A 22,095-nucleotide genomic window follows, 5' to 3' on the forward strand; every position below is an offset into this window, starting at 1 on the left:
ATTAGTTTAGAAAGGGGGGCAGGACCCAGGCAGGCAGGAGACCTTAGAGATGATATTGTGCCTCTTAAGAACAGTGCTCATTCTCAGGGAAAACAACAGAAATTCAAATGAAAGCAAACTGGCTGCTTTGTGCCTAGCACAGTTAGTTTTAGGAGAAAGAAATGCTGACAAGGAACTTAACGTGATAACTTACAGACCAGCACCACCCATCTCCTCTCCATATGTTGACAAGGCAACAAAAAAATTTGCAAACATGAGTTACCAATTTGTGTGGCCACAGGTCACCGGGAATTGGCTTCGCCCAGCTGTGTCACAGGTTTTTCATCTATAAATCTGACGTGAGAGGCTGACATTTTCTCTTGTAGCTGAGATGTTGATTTAGATGCCTGCATCCTATATTGGTGTGTCTAGATTTGATCCCCTGCTCCGGCTCCCTGGTAAGACAGATGGTGGGAGGCAGTGATGATAAGTGCCTGAATTAAGGTCCTTGCTCCGAGCTTCAGCCTGGCACAGCATGGCATTTACAGGCATTTGGGGAGTGAACTCACCTATAGGAACACTCTCCCTCTTAATTTTGTTTAAATTTTTCAAATATTTATTTATTTATTTGAAAGTCAGAGTTGCACAGGAAGAGAAAGAGACAGAGAGAATCTCTGTTCCATCTGCTGGTTCACTCCCCAAATGGCTGCAGTGGCTGGGAATGGGCCAGGCAGAGGCCAGGAGTAAGGAGCTTCTTCGGGGTCTCCCACGTGGTTCAGTGGCCCAAGGACTTGGGCCATCTTCTATGGCTTTCTCAGGCACATTAGCAGGGATCCGGATCAGAAGTGGAGCAGCCAGATCTCAAACTGGCACCCATATGGGAGTCTGACATCACAGGCAGCAGCTTTGCCCCTATGCCACAATGCCAGCCCCACCGTATTTTTTATTTTTAAATCTGATACTAACATAACTGCTTCAGAGAAAAACAAAATGAGATAACACATGCAAAGAACCCAGCACACAGTGAATGGCACAGAATAGGATGCCCTCCTCAAATGCTCTTTCCTGTTAGCCGCCCTGGCTTTCAGTCCTGGAATGTGAGACTCTAGTCACTTATCCTCCTACCCAGTCAGAAACGGGCAGAGTCTGCAGCATAGAACCAACCATCTCAGGGGCCGGTTCTGTGGCGTAGCAGGTAAAGCCGTGACCTGCTGTGCCGGCATCCCATGTGGGTGCTGGTTTGAGTTCCAGCTGATCCACCTCCGATCCAGCTCTCCGCTATGGCCTAGGAAAGCAGTGGAAGATGGCCCAAGTCCTTGGGACCCTACACCCGCATGGGAGACCCAGAAGAAGCTCCTGGTTCTTGGCTTCAGATCAGCACAGCTCCAGCCATTGTGGCCAACTGAGGAGTGAAACAGTGGATGAAAGACCTCTCCCTCTCTCTGACTTTCCTCCTCTCTCTGTATAACTCTGACTTTCAAATAAATAAATAATTCCTTTAAAAAAAAAAAAAAAAAGAGGCCAGCACCACGGCTCAATAGGCTAATCCTCCGCCTGCGGTGCCGGCACACCGGGTTCTAGTCCCGGTTGGGGCTCCGGATTCTGTCCCGGTTGCTCCTCTTCCGGTCCAGCTCTCTGCTGTGGCCCAGGAGTGCAGTGGAGGATGGCAGCGGCCATTGTGGGGGTGAAACAACGGAAAAAGGAAGACCTTTTTCTCTGTCTCTATCTACTCTGCCTGTCAAAAAAAAAAAAAAAACCAACCATTCACCAATCGGCCGCAATGGCAGGAGCTGCTGGGATCTGAAGCCAGGAGCCAGGAGCTTCTTCCAGGTCTCCCATGTGGGTGGCCATGCCGCCCCAATATATTTTTAAATTTTTATTAGTTTTTAATAGATTCCATATGGTTTGCAGATACAATTCTAAGAACATAATGATATTCCTGTCCTCCCTCCCTCACCCTTTTTCCCTGCCTCTCTCCTTTCTTCTCCCTTTCTCTTTTTAGTTTTTGAGATAACATATTTTAAATTTACATTGCAGCAAACAGGCTTAATTCTTCACCAAATAGGAAGTTTAACAAGTAGGGTTATATCAAGAGCTCACCTGCAGGTGCACCTGTGGAAAGAGCCGGCTCCAACTAGCCAGGGAATTCCACCACAGCTCCTCCAAGGATCTGAGCGAGAGGCCGGAGGGGAGGAGGAGGGCCAGGGCCGAGAGCTGGAATCCAGAAACTACGGCAGGCAAGACTCGAGATGAGACAACTGCTCCTAACCCCCGGGAGGGAGAATATACGGGATACAAAGAACTTTAGCTCCTGACCCGAGGCGTGGGGCGCAGGACGGAGTCTCCAGAACGCCAGGTTCTACCCCAAGTGCGGAATGCAGTCTTCATCTCCTCCCGGGTGAGGAGTGCACCTCCCCCTTTCCGGGTTGGAGGGGAGGAAAGAAAGGGTTCAGAGGCTTACAGCAATTCATAAAGCTGCATAAATCTAAAGCAAAGGAACATAAACTAGCACCGGACAAAGGTATAACAAAAATGCACATCATGAAGTTCTTCACACCGATGTGGGTTATAAAACAAGACCAAGGACCAGTGCTGTGGTGTAGTGAGGTCTCCACCTGCCGTGCCCTCTTCTGATCCAGCTCTCTGCTTGTGGCCTGGGGAAGCAGCGGAGGATGGCCCAGGTGCTTGGGCCCTTGCACCTGCGTGGAAGACCTGGGGAGGGAGGGGAGGTTTCAGCCTCCTGGCTCCTGGCTTCAGATTGGCCCCTTGCTGCCATTTGGGACCTTTTTCTATCTGTCTCTTCCTCTCTCTCTGTAATTCTGCCTCTCAGATAAACAGATAAATCTTAGGGAAAAAAAAAAGCCAAGAATTCAACAAATAAACGGTGCACGTTCCTATGCAAACAGAAGTATGACACAGGTCACATTTCTCCCAGCTCTGGTGTTGTGGAAAGAGAGCTGTACTTGTAGAGCCAGAAGCCCTGCCTTTCTTCTTAAGAGCCCAACAATGAATATGACTATAAGTCTCATGTGGTGACTCATGTGGTGACTGACAGGAGGCCAAGCAAAGTAGCAGGGCCAGAACCTAGCACAGGGAAGACAGTCACAAGACTTATTCAGGAAGCCAAGGAGGAGATCCCAGCCCCAGGACAGTGTCTACTGGAGCAGGAAGGTTGGAGAACACCAGCTGCTTTTCCAATTACTTTAGCAAAACTACTCGCGGTCATTTCAAAAGCAATGAAAAGGAGGAAATAATGAGAGAACGTTGAACTCTGATGTGCTATCTGCCCCTTTCCTTCCAGGCTACTGGGCAACACAGGGTTTGGGTTGACATGTGTGGCACCTGCTGTTCTGACAGCCACATATGGGAAAGCCTCTCCTGTCCTCTCTTTCTGTCTCTGCTCTCTAGAGCTCTAAATAGGAACAACAGTGCTTATAGAGAACATTACAGTTTTCAAAATGGTTCCCCCACATGGCAAATGTAAGACAAAAAACACCAGTTTTGCAGCTTGTCCCTCTTCTGTTCGTCTTCCTGATACCTCCTGAATTCTGGACACTGAACATGCGGAACTCTACTCGTTTCTCAGCAACATAGGAGAAAGCCCAGCCTTACATAATCGAGAATTAACAGGTTGTGCCCACTGCACATTGTGGCAATTCATACCGTATGCTGAGTAACTAACTCAAGTGTTAGGGGCAGGTTGTGGCGCAGTGGTTAAGATGGTGCTTGGGACACCCACATCCCATATTGGTGTAGCTGGGTTTGAGTCCCAGTTCCCCCTCATTCCAGTTTCCTGCTAATGTGCACCTTGGGAGACAGCATATGATGGTTCCAGTACTAGGGTCCCTGTCACCCAAATGGGAGATCCATACAGAGTTATGTGCTCCTGGCTTCAAATGGTTCAGCCCTGGCTATTGCAGGCATATGGGGAACGAGCCAGCAGATGGAACCTCTCTCTCTGTCTGCTTGCGTCACTCTCTGCCTTTCAAATAAAAAAAAAGGTATAAATAAAATATATTTATAAATGCATATTAAAAATATTGAGTATGAATTTGGAATAATATAACTCAAATAGTATTGAATTTTTGAAATAATACAATAATACAATTTGTATTTATACAAATAAGTGTATAAATGTAATAAAATCATAAGTATTAAATACACGAAATACAAAATAAACATTTAAAAATAAAGCAATAAAAATATAATAAATCTGGGGTTGATGTTGTGGCACAGTAGGTTAAGCCACCACTCAGGACATCCACATTCCATGTTGGAGAGTCAGTTTGAGTCCTGGCTATCCCCTGCTCATGTGCCTGGGAAACAGGAGATAATGGCATAAGTACTTGGGTTCCTGCCACACACAAGGGAGACCTGGATGGATTTCTTGGCTCCTGGCTTCAACCTGGCTGTCCCAGCTGTTGTGGGCATTGGGGAAATGAGCCAGTGGATGGAAGTGCCCTATCTATCTCTCTCTCTATGTCTTTCTCCATCTCACTCCGCCTTTCAAATAAGTAAAAGAACGGATAGATAAATCTCACTCCTACATGTCCCAGAAGTGCTTTAAAAAGGGAAAGAAAAGTATACAGAGCCTAACATAGCAGCAATAGTAAGAGCGATGATGAGGATGATGCTGATGAAAATCCTCAGTAGTTAGGCTGGCGCTGCAGCTCACTAGGCTAATCCTCCATCTGCAGTGCCAGCACACCGGGTTCTAGTCCCAGTCGGGGTGCCAGATTCTGTCCCAGTTTCTCCTCTTCCAGTCCAGCTCTCTGCTGTGGCCCGGGAAGGCAGTGGAGGATGGCCCAAGTGCTTGGGCCCTGCACCCCATGGGAGACCAGGAGAAGCACCTGGCTCCTGGCTTCGGGTCAGCGCGGTACGCTGGCTGCAGCACGCTGGCTGTAGTGGCCGCTGTGGGGTGAACCAACGGAAAAGGAAGACTTTTCTCTCTGCCTCTCTCTCTCACTGTCCACTCTGCCTGTCAAAAATAAATAAAAAGAAAAAAAAGAAAATCCTCAGTAGTAAAAAAGAAAAATGAAATTATACTTTATTACTGTATTAAGTGATCTACCACAGTGCATTTATTTAATTCTTCAAAAAAATCCTAAGGCACCGTTTTGCCAATTGTAGAGATGATTCAGAAAAGCCAGGCAATTTTTAGGGCCGGCACCATGGCTCACTTGGCTAATCCTCCGCCTGCGGGACCGGCACCCCAGGTTCTAGTCCCAGTTGGGGCGCCGGGTACTAGTTCCAGTTGCTTCTCTTCCAGTCCAGCTCTCTGCTGTGGCCCAGGAAGGCAGTGGAGGATGGTCCAAGTGCTTGGGCCCTGCACCCACATGGGAGACCGGGAGGAAGTACCCGGCTTCTGGTTTTGGATCGCTGTAGTAGCCATTAGAGGAGTGAACCAATGGAAGGAAGACTTTTCTCTCTCTCTTTATCTCACTGTCTATAACTCTCTCTCTTTCTCTCTCTCTCACTGTCTAACTCTGCCTGGCAAAAAATTAAAAAACAAAAAAGCCAGGCAATTTTCCCAAGGTCAACTGAGCCAAGTGCTGGCACCAGGTACCTCTTATAGGCAGCCCTTGATCTGCACTTTTCTCATAATGGAGGCAAGAAATCTGTGGTTCTGTCTTAGCAGTAAGATGGCTTTGGCACTTGGCAGGTCAATTACTCTCTGTAGCTCTCAATTTTCTTATTGGGTAAACTAAGGATGAACCTAGGAGACCTGCAAGACTCTATGAGTGATGTATAACTGCAGAAACAGATATAGACACAAACCAACAGATCACACTGTAGTTTCTACTATGTGTTCATCTGGGTGTCAAGTTTATGCAACTTGCTGCTATGCCTTTTTGGCTACATAAAAATAGGGAAAAGGGAAGATTACCATCTACCTTTTTCAAAGATAAACCATATGAATCAACTAAAATCTGTTCAAAGTAATACATTCAGATGGGTTTGAACAGTTTTATTTAGGCACAGTATTTGTTTCAGAGTCAATTTCTTTTATTTTTTTTTTCTTGGAAGGTTTGATTGTTTGTCTGGAAGGCAGAGTTACAGAGAGGCAGAGACAGAGAAAGGTCTTCCATCTGCTGGTTCGCCCCCAAATGGCTTCAATGGGCAGAGCTGGGCCAATCCGAGGCCAGGGTCCAGGAGCTTCTTCAGGGGCTCCCATGCGGGTACAGGGTGCTGGACGCTTGGGCCATCTTCTGCTTTCTCAGGCCATAGCAGAGAGCTGGATTGGAGGCAGAGCAGCTGGGACTTGAGCTAGTGCCTGTGTGGGATGCTGGCACTGCAGGCTGCGGTTTCACCCGCTGGGCCACAGCGCCGGCCACAGAGTCAATTTAGTTTTGCAAGTGATTGATGATTATACTTTACTAAATAGGGTAATCTTCATCAACTTGTTTAATTGCTGGATATGTAGACTACCTGCTGTCAAAAATGAAGAGTTACAGAAGGGCTGTGCATGAATTCTGGCAAATCAAGTAATTTTTTTTTCTTAGTTTCACTTTAAGAAGAAAGAAAAAAGAAGATTTTGCTTCCATACTTTGTGGCTCATCAAGACTTCCAAATTTCTTCAATAAAAAAGTGTTACACTTTTCCACTGGCAGAACTATCAATTCCCTGCTTACCAGAGGTCTTCTGTATTGCAGTGTTCCACAGCCTATAGGCTAACCAAACTAAAGCCCTTTCCAGCCCAGTTCTGCCTTGCTCTTTCTCATGCAGAAGCAGGAATGCCAAGTCTTTGCTTTCCCGGTCTCTTTTTTTTTTTAACTTTTATTTAATGAATATAAATTTCCAAAGTACGACTTATGGATTACAATGGCTTCCCCCCCATACCGTCCCTCCCACCCACAACCCTCCCCTTTCCCACTCCCTCTCCCCTTCCATTCACATCAAGATTCATTTTCGATTATCTTAATATACAGAAGATCAGCTTAGTATACATTAAGTAAGGATTTCAACAGTTTGCTCCCATACAGAAACATAAAGTGAAAAATAATAGATGATTTTTTTTAAATGATGATGAAATCAGATCAGACCTATTGTCATGTTTAATCCCAGTGAGAGTCAAGTTGGGAATTGATAATTTCTTTTTTTTTTTTTTTTTTACAGAGGATCAGTTTAGTATACATTAAGTAAGCATTTCAACAGTTTGCACCCCCATAGAAACACAAAGTGAAATATATTGTTTGAGTACTCGTTATAGCATTAAATCTCAATACACAGCACATTAAGGACAGAGATCCTACATGAGGAGTAAGTGCACAGTGACTCCTGTTGTTGACTTTACCAATTGGCACTCCTGTCTATGGCATCAGTAGTCTCCCTATGCTCCAGTCATGAGTTTCCAAGGCTATGGAAGCACTCTGAGTTCTCCGATTCTTATCTTGTTTAGACTAGGTCATAGTCAAAGTGGAGGTTCTCTCCTCCCTTCAGAGAAAGGTACCTCCTTCTTGGAAGACCTGTTCTTTCCACTGGGATCTCACTCACAGAGATCTTTTGCCAGAGTGTCTTGGCTTTCCATGCCTGAAATACTCTCATGGGCTTTTCAGCCAGATCCGAATGCCTTTAGGGCTGATTCTGAGGCCAGAGTGCTATTTAGGGCATCTGCCATTCTATGAGTCTGCTGAGTATCTCACTTCCCATGTTGGATCACTCTCCCCCTTATTTATTCTATTGGTTAGTGTTAGCAGGTACTAGACTTGTTTATGTGCTCCCTTTGACTCTTAGTCCTTTCATTATGATCAATTGTGAACTGAAATTGATCACTTGGAATGGTGAGATGGCATTGGTACATTCCACCTTGATGGGATTGAATTGGAATCCCCTGGTATGTTTCTAACTCTATCATTTGGGGCAAGTCAGCTTGAGCATGTCCCAAATTATACATCTCTTCCCTCTCTTATTCCCACTCTTATGTTTAACAGGGATCACATTTGAGTTAATTTTCAACACTTAAGAATAACTGTGTATTAATTACAGAATTAAACCAGTCATATTAAGTAGAACAGACAAAAAAACTACTAAGAGGGATAATGTATTAAGTTGTTCATTAACAGTCAGGGCTATGCTGATCAAGTCACCGTTTCCCATAGTGTCCATTTCACTTCAGGAGGTTTCCTTTTTGGTGTTCAGTCAGTTGTCACCGATCAGGGAGAACATATGGTATTTGTCCCTTTGGGACTGGCTTACTTCACTCAGCATGATGTGTTCCAGATTCCTCCATTTTGTTGCAAATGACTGGATTTCGTTGTTTCTTACTGCGGTATAGTATTCTAAAGAGTACATATCCCATAATTTCTTTATCCAGTCTACCGTTGATGGGCATTTAGGTCGGATCCAGGTCTTAGCTATTGTGAATTGAGCTGCAACAAACATTAGGCTGCAGACTGCTTTTTTGTTTGCCAATTTAAATTCCTTTGGGTAAATTCCAAGGAGTGGGATGGCTGGGTCGAACGGTAGGGTTATCTTCAGGTTTCTGAGGAATCTCCAGACTGACTTCCATAGTGGCTTGACCAGTTTGCATTCCCACCAACAGTGGGTTAGTGTCCCTTTTTCCCCACATCCTCGCCAGCATCTGTTGTTGGTAGATTTCTGCATGTGAGCCATTCTAACCGGGGTGAGGTGAAACCTCATTGTGGTTTTGATTTGCATTTCTCTGATTGCTAATGACCTTGAACATTTTTTCATGTGCCTGTTGGCCATTTGGATTTCCTCTTTTGAAAAATGTCTATTGAGGTCCTTGGCCCATCTCTTAAGTGGGTTGTTGGTTTTGTTTTTGTGGAGTTTCTTGATCTCTTTGTAGATTCTGGTTATTAACCCTTTATCTGTTGCATAGTTTGCAAATATTTTTTCCCATTCTGTCGGTTGTCTCTTCACTCTCCTGACTGTTTCTTTTGCAGTACAGAAACTTCTCAATTTGATGCAATCCCAATAGTTGATTTTGGCTTTGACTGCCTGTGCCTCCCGGGTCTTTCCCAGAAACTCTTTGCCTGTGCCAATATCTTGAAGGGTTTCTGCAATGTTCTCTAGTAACTTGATGGTGTCAGGTCGTAGATTTAGGTCTTTAATCCATGTTGAGTGGATTTTTGTGTAAGGCGTAAGGTAGGGGTCTTGCTTCATGATTCTGCACGTGGAAATCCAATTTTCCCAGCACCATTTATTGAATAGACTGTCCTTGCTCCAGGAATTAGTTTTAGATCCTTGATCAAATATAAGTTGGCTGTAGATGTTTGGGTTGATTTCTGGTGTTTCAATTCTGTTCCATTGGTCTATCCATCTGTTTCTGTACCAGTACCATGCTGTTTTGATTACAACTGCCCTATAGTATGTCCTGAAATCTGGTATTGTGATGCCTCCGGCTTTGTTTTTGTTGTACAAGATTGCTTTAGCTATTCGAGGTCTCTTGTGCCTCCATGTAAATTTCAGCACCATTTTTTCCAGATCTGAGAAGAAGGTCTTCGGTATCTTGATTGGGATTGCATTGAATCTGTAAATTGCTTTTGGGAGAATGGACATTTTGATGATGTTGATTCTTCCAATCCATGAGCATGGAAGATTTTTCCATTTCTTGGTATCCAATTCTATTTCTTTCTTTAAGGTTTTGTAATTTTCATCGTAGAGATCCTTAACGTCCTTGGTTAAGTTTATTCCAAGGTATTTGAGTGTTTTTGTAGCTATTGTGAATGGGATTGATCTTAGAAGTTCTTCCTCAGCCATGGCATTGTCTGTGTATACAAAGGCTGTTGATTTTTGTGCATTGATTTTATACCCTGCTACTTTGCCAAAATCTTCTATGAGTTCCAATAGTCTCTTGGTAGAGTTCTTTGGGTCCCCTAAATAAAGAATCATGTCATCTGCAAAGAGGGATAGTTTGAGTTCTTCCTTCCCAATTTGTATCCCTTTAATTTCTTTTTCTTGCCTAATAGCTCTGGCTAGAACTTCCAGAACTATATTGAATAGCAGTGGTGAGAGTGGGCATCCCTGTCTGGTACCAGATCTCAGTGGAAATGCTTCCAACTTTTCCCCATTCAATAGGATGTTGGCCGTGGGTTTTTCATAGGTTGCTTTGATTGTATTGAGGAATGTTCCTTCCAAACCCAGTTTGCTTAGAGTTTTCATCATGAACGGGTGTTGTATTTTATCAAATGCTTTCTCGGCATCTATTGAGATAATCATATGGTTTTTCTTCTGCAGTCTGTTAATGTGGTGTATCACATTGATTGTTTTGTGCACATTCAACCATCCCTGCATACCATGGATAAATCCCACTTGGTCTGGGTGGATGATCTTTCTGATGTGTTGTTGTATTCTATTGGCGAGAATTTTATTGAGTATTTTTGCATCTATGTTCATCAGGGATATTGGTCTGTAATTCTCTTTCAGTGCTGCATCTTTTTCCGGCTTAGGAATTAAGGTGATGCTGGCTTCATAGAAAGAATTTGGGAGGATTCCCTCTTCTTCGATTGTTCTGAATAGTTTGAGAAGAATTGGAGTCAGTTCTTCTTTAAATGTCTGGTAGAATTCAGCAGTGAATCCATCTGGTCCTGGGCTTTTCTTTGTTGGGAGGGCCTTTATTACTGTTTCAATTTCTGTCTCAGTTATGGGTCTGTTTAGGTTTTCGATGTCTTCCTGGTTCAATTTAGGCAGGTTGCATGTGTCCAGGAATCTATCCATTTCTGATAGGTTTCCCTGTTTGCTGGCATACAAGTCCCTGTAGTAATTTCTGATGATTCTTTTTATTTCTGTGGTGTCTGTTGTTATGTTTCCTTTTTCATCTCTGATTTTATTGATTTGGGTCTTTTCTTTTTTTAGTTAGTTGGGCCAATGGGGTGTCAATTTTGTTTATTTTTTCAAAAAACCAGCTCCTCGTTTGGCTGATTTTTTGGAATGTTTTTCTTCATTCAATCCTGTTGATTTCTTCTCTGATTTTAATTATTTCTCTTCTCCTACCTGATTTGGGTCTGGTTTGATGTAGGTTTTCTAGATCCTTGAGGTGAATTGAAAGCTCATCTAGTTGGTGCCTTTCCAATTTCTTGATGTAGGCACCTATTGATATAAACTTTCCTCTTAACACTGCTTTTGCTGTATCCCATAAGTTGTGGTATGTTGTGCTGTTATCCTCATTTACTTCCAGAAAGTTTTTGATTTCTCTTTTGATTTCTTCTATGACCCATTGTTCATTCAGGAGCATGTTGTTCAATCTCCATGTGTTTGCGTTTGCTCTAGGGATTCCTGAGTTGCTAATTTCCAACTTCATTCCTTTATGGTCTGAGAAGCTGCATGGTATGATTCTAATTCTTTTGAATTTGCTGAGACTTGCTTTATGGCCTAGTATGTGGTCAATCCTAGAGAAGGTTCCATGTACTGCTGAGAAGAATGTAAAATCTTTAGCTGTAGGATTGAAAGTTCTGTATATATCTGTTAGATCCATTTGGGCTATAGTGTCGTTTAAATCTACTGTATCCTTGTTGATCTTCTGTCCTATTGATCTGTCTATTTCTGAGAGTGGAGTATTGAAGTCCCCCAGTACTATTGCATTGGGGTCTAAGTCTCCCTTTAAGTCCGTTAACAAATCTTTTAGATAAACCGGTGCCCTGTAGTTAGGTGCATATACATTGATAATTGTTATATCTTCCTGTTGAATTGATCCCTTAATCATTATGTAGTGTCCCTCTTTGTCTCTCTTAACGGTTTTTGTGGTAAAGTTTATAGTGTCTGATATTAAGATGGCTACGCCCGCTCTTTTTTCATTTCTGTTGGCATGGAATATCTTTTTCCAGCCTTTCACTTTCAGTCTGTATGGATCTTTGTTGGAAAGATGTGTTTCTTGTAAGCAGCAAATAGATGGGTTTTGTTCTTAACCCAATCAGCCAATTGGTGTCATTTAACTGGACAGTTCAGACCATTCACGTTCAATGTGACTAATGATAAGTGGTAACTTTGCCCTGCCATTTGCCAAAGATAAGTTCTAATATATGCTTTGAATTCCCTGTGATCTTTTGCTGTGAGGTTTCCTTGCTTGGTTTCCTTCCTTTACCTTCTTTCATATTGATGACCGTGTTTCTGTGTTTCTGTGTGTAACACATCTTTAAGCATCTGTTGCAGGGCTGGACGAGTGGCAACAAATTCTTTCAATTTCTGTTTGCTATGAAAAGTCTTTATTTCACCTTCATTCACAAATGATAGCTTTGCAGGATATAATATTCTGGGATGGCAGTTGTTCTCTCTTAGTACCTGGGCTATATTTGGCCATTCCCTCCTAGCTTGTAGAGCTTCTGATGAGAAGTCAGCTGTGAGTCTGATTGGAGATCCTCTGAGAGTAATCTGACGTTTCTCTCTTGCAGATTTTAGGATCTTTTCTTTATGTTTCACTGTGGAGAGTTTAATTACAATGTGTCGTGGTGAGGATCTCTTTTGGTCATGTTTATTAGGGGTTCTGTGAGCTTCCTGTACTAGGATTTCTCTGTCCTTCTCCAAACCTGGGAAATTTTCTGCTAGTATCTCACTAAAAAGGCCTTCTAGTCCTTTCTCCCTCTCCATGCCTTCAGGAACTCCTAGAACCCGAATGTTGGGTTTTTTAATAGTATCCTGAAGATTCCCGACAATATGTTTTAGATTTCTAATTTCCTCTTCTTTTCTTTGGTCTGACTGTATCCTTTCCTGTTCTCTGTCTTCTAAGTCCGATATTCTCTCTTCTGCTTCACCCATTCTGTTTGTAAGGCTCTCTATTGTGTTTTTCATTTGATCTATTGAATTCTTCACTTCAGTCACTATCCCAGTTTCCTGTTGTACTAGTTGTTTCGTTTCATTTTGATTCCTCCTTAATATTTCATTTTCACGAGAGAGATTTTCTATCTTGTCCATTAAGGATTTCTGTAGTTCAAGAATTTGTTTTTGAGAACTTCTTAATGTTCTTATCAATTTTTTGAGATCTGCTTCTTGCATTTCTTCTATGTCATCATCCTCATAATCTTGAATTGAGGTGTCTTTTTCATTTGAGGGCTTCATGGTGACTTCCTTGTTTTTATTACCTTGGTTTTTGCGTTTGTTATTTGGCATATTGGATATATTTTTCTTGTTATACTATGACTCTAGATTAAGTGGACTATCTGTTTTTGATGGAGCCTTAGGGCTTGAGATGGGTGTGGCCTGAGAGCTCTGTTTGGTGTGCCAAAGGTGACACTCCCAGGTTAGGCGTGGTAAACCTCTCTCTCTCTCTCTCTTTCTTTTTTTTTTGATTCAAAAGGGAAGTTATTCTGCACAGCTGAACGAAGTTGGAGGTAGTTAGCAGGCAAATGATATACCCACAGGAGCCAGAGATCGGAAGCTCTTTCCCAAGGACCACACAGGGAATCTGTTCGGCCCTCAGAGTGGCTCAAATTCTCCTTCAGTCTCCCACTGGGTTGCCAAAGTTACGGAATTGTAGCATCTCTGGAGAGTGCTCACATGAATTCCGTGAGTTCTCTCCCCCACCGTCTCTTTTTTCACAGTCTCAGTTCAGTAGCACCACAAATTTACTAGGTCCTAATCTCCTGTTAATTCGCCCCGCCCAGAGTCAGGTTTTTCTGCTAGGCTTATGATGTATGTCCAAGATGGCACCTGCTCTTTGTCTTGCTCGCCCTTGAGAGGTGAGCGGAGAGAGAGAAACCCGTGTCCGTACCAGTCACCTTTTTTTTTTTTCCTCTCTCTCTCTTCCAGTTAGCCTGGTGAAGTTTCCCCCCCCCCCAGGGGGTCGTTCCCTCTAGTCTCCTCTCTCCACTTGCCCGCCGGTGTCTCGGGCTATTGAGGTTCGGCTCACCTCGCGTTCCAGCGCTGGTGTGTTGAGTCTGCCGCTGGTATCCCGAACTGTGGGCTCCCACGCTCTCCACGCAGGTCTGCTCCCCTTCCAGCGCCGATGTGTGGACTCGGAGCCCTGGACGTCCCAAGTCTCCCCACTGTTGTCTGTGTGGCACGCACTCCCCTTCAAGCACTGGCGCGCAGAGCCTGCGGCTTGTGCAGCTCGGTCCCGCGGCTCGGCTTCCGTGGCTCGGTCCTGCGGCTCGGCTTCCGCGCGGTGGGCGACCTTGTTCTCTCAGTAGGTCCTCCGATTCACGGCCACTCAATCCAGAAGAGTTTCCTCTGCAATATTTTCCTGGTTCTTTTTTCTGAGGCTACCGTAACTCCCCTTTTATTAAACTAAATTTTCCCGGACTATCGGTGCGCGCCCTCACTATTCCGCCATCTTGGCTCCGCCCCGTGAAATAATTTCCCAGTCTCTTTTGTATTTAGAAGTAATTATGTGACCCACGATTTTGGGAAAAATATTTTGGTTCCTCATAGAAAGGTGACAAAAGAAGAGAACTAGCTGGCTAGAGTCCTTCTCCCTTGTTCATGATTTGGAAGCACATGGAGAAGACCACAGCTATTCTGCATCTTCGATAAGGCTATACGGTCAACAAAGAAGGAGCAAAGCGTGAAAAAACAGGAAGAACCCAGTTCCCTGATGTTATCACTGACTCAATGAGGAAGCTGTATTTGACTAACTGACAAGAGTTTTTGCTGTATAGGAAAAAATAAAACCCTGTAATTTGGATAAGCTTTACAAAATGAGGTTTATCAAGTAAAAAAGCAAAAAGATGCTAGTTTAGTGGGAATATAGACATTGACTATAAACAATAATTGAATGGAAAAAGATTATTTCACTCATATACAGTAAGTTTTACAATAATCACAGACCATTAAAACTATAGTAGCATAATATTCTTACCCACTGGTTTGACAAAGGTATAAAACAAAGTTTCACAAAACTATATTTGCAGCAATACTGATACACATAGATATTTCTTTAATTTTAGCTCCCACATATATGGGAGAACATGCAATATTTGTTTTTCTGGATCTGACTTATTTCATTCAACATGATGTTCTCCTGGTACATCAATTTTGCTGCAAATGGTACATTTTCTTTCCTTTTATAGCTGAATAATATTCCATTGTGTGTGTTCCATATTTTATTTATCCCTTCATCTGATGATAGGCACCTTGATAAATTCCAAATTTTAGCTATGGTTACCAGTACTGTCATAAACATGGTGGTACATGTGTATTCTTTAATGCAATGTGTTCATTTCTTTTGAATATATATATATATATATATGCAGTAGTGGGATTGCTGGTTCATATGGCAAGTCTATTTCTTGATTTTTTAGGGAATCTCCACACTGTTTTCCTCAATGGCCGCACTAATTTACATTCCCACCAACAGTATATAAGTGTTCTCCTTTCTTCACATCCTCACCAGCATTTGTTACTCTCTGTGTTTTGAATTTTAGCCATTCTGACAGGCCTGAAATGATACCTTACTGTGGTTTTGATTTGCATTTCCTTGATGGCTAGTGATGTTGACCAATTTTTCATATTTTATTGGCCATTTGTATTTCTTCCTTCGAGAACTGTTATTGAGGTCCTTTTCCCATACCTTAAGATTTGGTTGTTTTTTATTGTTTTTGTTTAGTTTTTTAAGTTGCTGATATATTTGGGATGTTAATCCTTTCTCAGATAGGAAGATTGATAATATATTTTTCCCCTCTGTTGGATGTCTCTTCATTCTACTGAGCATTTCCTTTGCTATACAAAATCTTCTGAGTTTGATATAGTCCCATTTGTTTAGTTTTATTTTTGTTTCCTGTGCTTTGGAGGTCTTATCCAAGAAGTCATCCCCTACACAAATGTCTTGGGGTGTTCCCCCTACATTTTCTTCCAGTGACTTAATGGACTCGTGGCTTAAATTTAGGTCTTTGATCCATCTTGAGTTTATTTTTGTATATGGTGAGAGGTATAGGTCTAATTTCATTCTTCTACATATATACACCCAGTTTTGCCAGTACAATTTGTTGAAGAGACTATCCTTACTCCGCCATATATCTGAGCACTTTTGTCAAAAATCAGCAAGTTGTATATACATGGATTAATTTCTAGGCTCTCTATTCATCTGTGTATCAGTTTTTATGACAGTACCAAGCTGTTTTAATTAATATAGTTTTTAATTTTTAATTAATATAGCAGAAGTCAAGTATTGTGATGTTTCAAGCTTGATTTTTCTTGCTCAGGATAGCTTTGCTTATTTGAGGTCTTTTGTGATCCATATGAATTTTAGGATTGTTTTTTCTAATTCTGTAAAGAATGTAATTGATATTTTGACTGGGATTGCATTGAATTTGTAGATGTTTTAGGTAATATAGATATTTGAATAATATTGATTCTTCCAATCCATGAGCAAAGAATATCTTTCCATTTTTTTGTGTTCTTGAGGATTTTGTTCATCAGTGTTTGATAATTTTCATTGTAGAGATGTTTCACTTCTTTGGTAGTTGATTTTTTGTGTATGTGTGGTTATTGTGAACAAGATTTTTTTCTTGATTCTCTTTCAGTGAGTTTATCATTAGCATATAAAAAGCTACTGTTTTGTAGGTTTATTTTGTAACTTGCAACTTTACTAAATTCATTTTATCAATTCTAACAGTTTTTTTGGTGGAGTATTTAGGGTTTCCATGTACAACATCATGTCATCTGTAAACATGGATATTTTTGCAGTTTTGATGCCCTTTATTTCTTTCTCCTCTCCAACTGCTCTCACTAAATCTTCCAGTACTATGTTGAATAAGAATGGTGAAAGTGGACATCCTGCCTCGTTCCAGATCTAAGGATAAATGCTTTCAGCTTTTCCCTCATTCAGTATGATATTAGCTATTGGTTTGTATAATTCTGAGGAATGCTCTTTCTATACCTAATTTGTGGAGAATTTTTATCATGAAGGGGTGTTGAATTTTATCAAATGCTTTTTCTGCATCTTCAGAGATGACCATATGGTTTTTGTTCTTTATTTTATTGATGTGATTTGTGATGTTTATTGATTTGTGAATGTTAAACCACCCTTGCATTGCTGGGATAAATTCCACTTGATCATAATGTATGACCTTTTTCTTGTGGTTCTGGGTTATATTTGCTAGTATTTTGTTGAGAACCTTCACTAAAGACATAGGTCTGTATTTTTCATGTCGTTTCTTTGTTTGGTTTTTGTATCAAAGTTGTTGGCCTTATAAAAAGAGTGTGGCAGTGTTCCATCCTGTTCAATATTTTGGAATAGATTGAAGAGTACTGGAGTTACTTCCACTTTGAATGTTTTGTAGACTCCAGTAGTAAGGCTATCAGGTCCCAGACTTTTCCTTGACAGAAGATTTTTGATTGTTGCCTCAATCTCATTTCTCATTATGGCTCTATTATGTTGCCTATATCACCTTGATTTAATATTGGAAGATTATATGTATCCAGGAATATATCCATTCCTTCAAGGTCTTCCAGTTTATTAGCATGTAGTTCTTCATAGTAGTTTCTGGTAACCCGTTGTATTTCAGTGGTGTCAGCATGCCTCCTTTTTCATCTCTAATTTTATTTATTTTTTTCCTCTTTTTTCTTTATTAGTCTGGCTAGAAGTTTATCTACTTTTGTTTATCTTCTCCAAAAACCAACTTTCTGTTTTGTTGATCTTTTATATTTATATTGTTTTTCTTTTCAGTTTATTTTTTCTGCTCCAATCCTTATTATTTATTTGCTCCTGCTTATTTTGAGTTTGATTTGTTCTTATTTTTCTAAGTTTTAAAGGTGCATTGTTAGATCTTTAATTTGAGATATTTCTGTTTTTTAAATGTAAGCACTTCATGCTATAAACTTCCCTCTTAATACTGCTTTTGTGGGGCTGGTGCTGTGGCGCACCAGGTAAAGCCACAACCTGAGGTGCCAGCTTCTCATATGGGTGCCGGTTCAAGTCCCAGCTGCTCCACTTCCTATCCAGCTCTCTGCCATGGCCTGGGAAAGCAGTAAAAGATGGCCCAAGTCTTTGGGTCCCTGCACCCGTGTGGGAGACCCAGAGGAAGCTCCTGGCTCCTGTCTTCGCATCAGTGCAGCTCCAGCCATTGTGGCCAACTGGGGAGTGAACCAGCAGATGGAAGACCTCTCTCTCTCTGCCTCTCTTTCTCTCTCTATGTAACTCTGACTTTTAAGTAAAATAAATAAATCTTTAAAAAATACCTGCTTTTGCTGTATCCTACAGGTTTTGATATATTGTTTTTCATTTTCATTTATTTAAAAAATAAAATTTTAATTTAATTTCAGTGATTCATTTATCATTCAATAATTACATAATTCTCAAGAATTTATGAGTGTTCTATTACTATTCTTTTTGTTGTTTTCTAGTTGTATTCTTTTATTGTCTGAGAAAATACATGACATGATTTCAATCTTTTTAAATTTGCTGAGAATTGAATTGTGGCCTAATATGTAGTTTATCCTAGAAAATGTTCCATGTGGCTATACCTGATTGGATCTAAGTTAAGATTTAGATCTTGAATCAAGATCCCTGCCTCTTCATAAAGCATCAGCCCCATTATGCTATCAGCCAAGCAAGGCATCACTCTGCCACTCCTACCACCCAATCCACCTCTACCCCTGCCATCAACAAAGAAAAACAGAGTAAGAACACAAGGTAAAGAATTCAGTCCCTTCTTTTCATTCTTGTTTTATAACCAAAATGACCATATAACTTATCATTCAAATAAGAACATGTTTGAGAACAAAAAGGAAATGCAATTAATGATTATTTGAGGATAACAGAGGAAAACTAGGACACATACATGACACCCTAGTTATACAATGCATCTGAGACACAAAACAGAATTGATTGTAAGGCACACCCTGCAACAACCAATTGTAGCTGAGAAAAGAACGTAATTATTAAGGCACTGTGTGAATTCCTGCTTTCCAGACTTGGTACTAGTTTATCATTCATAAATAAAGAAAATGAAGGCTAAAATATGTATTAAAATCTAAAAACAATTTCTATCCTGGTCTGATCCAAAAGAATACATGCTATCTTACAATTATAAATTGACGTTAGTGTCAACCATAATCTTGTGCATCATCAGGTCCTAAGAACAAGTGTTAGTGAATATTATTATGGTTTTCAACAGCATTTTTAAAATAATGTGCATTTTGAACTCATTTGTGGTACATTCATTTCTATGAAATTTAGGGTGAATTTTGATATTGCATGTTCTTTTTAAATTATGGAATTAAATGCCAATTTCTTCACACAACAAATGTTTAATGGGCAATATGATCTGAATTGTGTCAGGTACTGGATGAGCAAAAATCCAGACCCAGTAAAACCCCAACTTCTTGGAGCATGCAGAAAGCTGGCTGAGTTATTGCAGCACACTGTGATAGAAACTATGAAGACCATTTGAGAGCTCTGAGACACTGTAAGAGCTCTGAGGATTGTCTAACCCAGAATCACAGTCATCAGGACAATAGGTCTATCTGCTAACCTCAAATCATAAGTAAGATTTACCATTTTCATAAGGAGTGGATGAAAACATTTTTAAGCGGAAGGAGAAGCCTGTGCTCAGGTGTGGAGAAGAGAGAAGATGCCCTGGGATCTCCTAACAAGGCGGAAAGCCACAGTTTCCGGAAGACGCCCAGAGAGGGGGCTGTCCTGCAGCTGGGAGATGGGGGAGGACCCTAAGCCCTGCCAACTTCTTGGCCAGATACCCTGTGTTGAGCTGCCTCACATCTGGGGAGACAAACCTGTTCTTTGCATAGCAACTCCGAAATTCCACAATAAAAATATTACATTTTAAATAAAATGTATAAACACTGCTTTAGAGAAATTTGAAAGAGGTGTAATTAGGACATCAATCAAAGGCAAATTTAAAAGCACCTGGAAAGAACTGTCTGATTTAATTGACAATGTTCAGCACACTTTAATGAAAATAGAGATTATGACTAAAAGCCTTGATATGCATGATGTGGGAAAGTGCTCGCATTCCAAAAATCTGAGTCTTTTCTTCTGTAAAACATAATTTCTAAGGCAAGGCACAATTCCTTATTATGGTCAGAATAGTAAAAGGTTAATTTGTTCCCTATATACTCCCACATTACATTCTACAGAATGAATGAATATCAAGGTACAACATAGAAAGCTAACACTACAATTGCCCTGTCTCCCACAAGAATTCAAATGGTATTCCCATGTCTAAACAGCATTTAGTAAATTTCGCAGATACCTGGCATGGAGTAAGCTCAAAAAATTGCTATCTTCTAGCTCCTTCTGAGTCTTAGCTTTCTCATCTATAAAAATTGGAACTGAATGATATTTACCTTCCTTCTTCTAAAGTTCTAAATTCCAGAGCTTAAATGAAAAAAGAACAGCATGGTATTTTTAAATTATAAATAAATTTGAATTGAAACCCTAAATTAATAATGAGGTAAAACTAGAAATTTTGGCCGGCACCGCAGCTCACTTGGCTAATCCTTCGCCTGCGGCACCGGCTCCCTGGGTTCCAGTCCTGGTTGGGGCACCGGATTCTGTCCCAGTTGCCCCTCTTCCAGTCTAGCTCTCTGCTGTGGCCCGGGAGTGCAGTGGAGGATGGCCCAAGTGCTTGGGCCCTGCACCCGCATGGGAGACCAGGAGAAGCACCTGGCTCCTGGCTTCAGGTCTGAGCGGTACACTGGCCGTAGCAGCCATTTGGGGGGTGAACCAACGGAAAAGGAAGACCTTTCTGTCTGTCTCTCTCTCTCATTGTTTAACTCTGCCTGTCCAAAAAAAAAAAAAAAAAGAATTAAAAAAAACTAGAAATTTTAATTTCAGACTGATGTTTTATAGCAAGTTTATCAGATTACTTAATGCCCATCAAGTACTTCCTGTATGCCAGGCATGGTTAGATAACAGAAACGTAAGGAAACCAAAATAATCATACTGCTATGCTCCATGGGGCTTGTGGTGTACCAGCATAGATAGATCTGAAATGTATGACACGGGTATATATTCTGCGTGCTATAATGCAAAAGGAAAGACTTGAGACTGTCCTCAATACAATCAGACTTCCTCCAAGGGTATTAAACAAGGGAACTCCATGATGCTCCTTGGCATGAAAATAATTATGTTGGCTCTGTAGTAGAGAAAGGATTAGGGACGACCAGATATGGACAGAGTATGTACCAGACCTTGCCAGGAATACTGGTGAAGTTTATGGTGACTTGCCATGAGGGTGGCAGTGTGCACGGGGAAGTGGGACACTAGACTTCATGCACAGCAACAGGGATGCTAAGTGATGGAATAAAAGGACCTTCTATGTTCATAGTTTGAAAAGATTTTTTTTCCCTCTTATCCTTTTCTATTTTTGAAGTCTTTCAAAGAAAAGTAGAAATCCTCTTTGCACTTTTCTCCTAATCAAAAAAGTGATCCTTCTTTTCCTTTTTTCCTCCTTCTTCACCTTATTTGTAATAGTTGCCCTCTCTCTCTTTCGCTCACTCTCTCCTTTTCTCTCTCCCCTTCAGAATTGAACACAAAATGGATTGTAGTTATTAATAATCACAAATCACCAAAAGACTATTTGCATCAACTGCAAAATATCCTCTTATTCTAATATTAAAAAGCTGTTGGTTGGCCAGCGCCGCAGCTCACTAGGCTAATCCTCTGCCAGCGGCACCGGCACCCCGGGTTCTAGTCCTGGTTGGGGCGCCGGATTCTGTCCCGGTTGCTCCTCTTCCAGTCCAGCTCTCTGCACCTGGCTCCTGGCTTTGGATCGGCGTAATTCCGACCATGGCAGCCATTTGAGGGGTGAACCAATAGAAGGAAGACCTTTCTGTCTGTCTCTCTCTCTCTCACTGTCTAACTCTGCCTGTTTAAAAAAAAAAAAAAAAAAAAAAGCTGTTGGCATTGACATTTGCAAGAAATCAACATTGATTCTCTACTCTTCTTGATTTCTTTGCAATATTTTTAACTAACTGTTGTCAAGGTATAGGTCATCCTTATATGTGGGTGAAATGGCCAAAGACCTTCACACAGAAATCAATCATTCCACTTACAGAGCTGTGAGCACACAACAAAAGACTTGGCCTTATGTTTCTGGTAAAAGACTTTGGCATTCTATACATTTCTCACACAATGTAAAGGGAAATATTTTTACTGAATTGCTATTCAAAAATCAGTTTAAACATGAATATGTTAATCCATCTTTCAAGTATGGTTTAACAAAATATAAGTGTAACATTATAAAGTAAAAAGCAAACTAA

This window comes from Oryctolagus cuniculus, chromosome 1, assembly GCF_964237555.1.
Source record: "Oryctolagus cuniculus chromosome 1, mOryCun1.1, whole genome shotgun sequence".
Classification (NCBI taxonomy): domain Eukaryota; kingdom Metazoa; phylum Chordata; class Mammalia; order Lagomorpha; family Leporidae; genus Oryctolagus; species Oryctolagus cuniculus.